Source organism: Dama dama, chromosome 1 (genome assembly GCF_033118175.1).
Source record: "Dama dama isolate Ldn47 chromosome 1, ASM3311817v1, whole genome shotgun sequence".
Classification (NCBI taxonomy): domain Eukaryota; kingdom Metazoa; phylum Chordata; class Mammalia; order Artiodactyla; family Cervidae; genus Dama; species Dama dama.
In genome coordinates this window covers 13,698,954-13,702,490 of record NC_083681.1, presented here as the reverse complement: position 1 = coordinate 13,702,490, position 3,537 = coordinate 13,698,954, and positions in this window count along the sequence as shown.

Genomic DNA, 3,537 nt, shown 5'->3' with positions numbered 1-3,537 from the left:
GTGTATTAAGGTTTCCTTTTCTCCACTCCCTTACTGATGTTTATTATTTGTTGATTTTTTGATGATGGCCATTCTGACTAATGTCAGGTGACACCTCATTGTGACTTTTGATTTGCATGTCTCTAATAATTAGTGATGTTGAGCCTCTTTTTCTGTGCTTGTTGATCAACTGTGTGCTGAAGACTTTCTCTTGATCCTGGACTCTGCTTTCTCAGGTGCTCAGAATACCAATCATAATCTCTCCAATGGTTTTGAACTTTGGTAAATAAAATTCATAAAGGCATTTGTCTGCAAGAATCTCTGCCTTCCTCATAACAAATCCTCTCTAAGGAAAGAAAGCAGAGATAATCCTTTATTTATATCACTATCTCTCACCCATAACAATCTCCAACAAATGATGGATGAAAGTTGGCTTCTCAGTTCTCTCATGCTTCAGGTGAGATAAATCTCAGCCAAGTGTTCTGTGCTATGCTCCTGGAGGTTTCCCAGAGGATTAATCTCCAGATAGCCACAGTGATAGGTGTCTTGGTAACATATCCTTTTATCGGTTACCTTTCCTTGTCTCATTTTCCATTGCTAGATAGGAGTTTTAGTCCATCTCCCAAACCAAACCTTTCACTTGAATTTTTACTTCTGAAAATACCAAACAAAAAACTGTTTTGTCATCTGGTAACTTATTTTATTAGTTTTTGCACCAACACTAAATAAGGGCACATTTAAGGGTAATTACTCTATCCCTTTCCATGGAAACAGGAGGAAAGAGAGAAGACAAGTGAAGACCAAAACCAAAAATATTTCTTTCTTAGCCCAAAGAAATCCCCACAGCTGTCAAATGCAGGCAAGTGATGAGTCAGAAAAAAAATATTCTACTAAGATGCTTTGTTTTTTGTGATTTGGAATATTTTAATTCCTCACTGAGTTCTTGTTTCTTTATTTTAATGACATATGGACTGATAATTTAGAACACAGACTTTCATCCAAGATGTCAGAGAATTTATGTAGGCATCTGTTCTTTCTTTGATCTCACTATTAAATCTCTATATCTATTAATTTGTGTTCTAAACTCCAGGTCTTGACATAGCCTCTTATTGTTATTCATAACTTTCTCAAGGAAACTGTAGCCATACGCAATCATTATTTTATTTTTTATCAAAAATCTTTTTTGGTTATTAGCTTTGACTGTTAAAACAGATTAGCAAATATATATGTATATATGTTAATTATGGCTTGAAAATTACTAAGATGCTTCTGCCTTGTATGTTGTTGTTGTTTAGTTGCTCAGTCATGTCTCACTTTTTGCAACCCCAGGGACTGCAGTATGCCAAGCTTCCCTGTTCTACACTATCTCTCAGAGCTTGCTAAGCTTCATATCTATGGAGTACAGTGATGCTATCTAATCATCTCATCTTCTGTTGCTCCCTTCTCCCACTGTCCTCAATCTTTCCCAGCATTAGGATTTTTTTCAATGAATCAGCTCTTTGCACCAGGTATCCAAAATATTGCAGCTTCAGCTTCAGCATTAATCCTTTCAATGAATATTCAGGGTTGATTTTTTTCTGGATTGACTAGTTTGATTTTCTTGCTATCCAAGGGACTCTCAATAGTCTTCTCCAGCACCATAACTTGAAAGGATCAATTCTTCAACTCCCAGCCTTCATGGTCCAACTGTCAATCTGTACATGACTACTGGAAAGACCATAGCTTTGACTATACTCATCTTTGTCAGCAAAGTGATGTTTCTGCCTTTTAATACACTGTCTAGGTTTGTCATAGCTTTCCCTCCAAAGAACTGGAGTCTTTTAATTTCATGGCTATAGTCATGGTTCACAGTGATATTTTTAGCCAAAGAAAATAAAACCTACCACAGCTTCCACTTTCCCCCCATCTATTTGCCATGAAGTGATGTGACCAGATGCCATGATCTTAGTTTTTTGAATGTTGAGTTTTAAGCCAGCTTTTTCAGTCTCCACTTTCACCTTCATAAAGAGGCTCTTTAGTTCCTCTCTGCTTTCTGCCATTAGAGTGGTATCATCTGCGTATCTGAAGTTGTTATTTCTCCTGGCCTTTTGATTCCAGCTTGTGATTCATCCAGCCTGGCATTTTGCATGATGTACTCTGTATATAAGTTAAATATGCAGAGTGACCATATATAGCCTTGAAGTACTCCTTTGCCTATTTTGAACCAGTCTGTTTTTCCATGTCCAGTTCTAACTGCTGCTTCTCAGTTTCTCAGTAGACAGGTAAAGTGGTCTGGTATTCCCATCTGTTTAAAAATCGTCCACATTTTGTTGTGTTTCTTGGGCAAGTAATATAACATATTTGTTCTTCAGTTCCTGCATTAGTAAAACCAAAGATTAAATTTTGTACAAAATTTAAATTAAATACTACAATAATATACTTAGTACATGGTTAAGATTACCATTGTCCAATGACAGTGAGTTATGGATACCACTATTGCAACTAACTGTAATAAAATGACAATTATAAGCATTTTTCTATTAACATCTGAAGTGTAAGGCACTTATATTGCCATCAGAATCTCACATGGCAAGCAGATACTTTTCTAAAATCTTTAGGGAGTGTTGAGATACACAATGGACTGCAGGGGAAAAAAACAGGTTAGTTTCCCTGAACTCATCTATATGAAAATGTTGTATGGCAATGATTGCAGCCAGGTGTTCAATTCATTTCTATGAAGATCCCAAATAAAGCATTTTTCTCAAGTTTGAATGATGTTGCCTATGTTTGCAAACTCAGGTATAAGTGGCAAATGTTTAAAACAATGGAGTTTTTTTTTTTTTAAAAAAAAAAAACAAATACAAAATCCCTTCCTACAAAGGATCCTTCTTTGTAGGATCCATCCTCCCTCCCTCCTTCTTCAACAAGTATCAACTCAGGAAAACTTTTTTAAAACATTAATTTGATTTTTTCTAGACACAGTGAGGACAGAAAATGAAAATCCTTTTAATTATTTCCACTCTCAATGCTCAAACACAATAAAAATATAGTGGCAGAGGGAATCAAGGACCAGAAAAATGATTACTTGAGGACAACATTGAATTTTATTTGCTTATTCCCAAATTGTCTGTATTGAGCAAAAAATTCAATAACATAAAGCATTCAGTGGAACATTTCATAAAAGACCCATGTGTACAGGGGATTGTTGGTCTCATTAATAAGTGACAACCGGACATACTTTTATGTTGTAGCTACTTTTCTGAGACTTACCTTGCTCACAGGATGTGTGTGTTGAATTACTTATAACTATTTAATCACACATCAAGGAATTCAACATGGTTTCCACTAGACTTGTGGTCAATTGCAGATGCTGATGGCTTAAACATTTGTCAGTATTTTTAAAAATTGAACCTCTTCTAATTTTTTTTTTCAATAAAATGTGATTTCCAACATCTTTTATTGCCTCTGCTCCTAAAATGAAAGGAAATTACAGGTTAACTTGGATATACTATTGTGAACCAGGAGCTACAGTGTGGAGTTATGAGTTGTAAAAGTGGTGAATTGATGAAAAGATTGTCT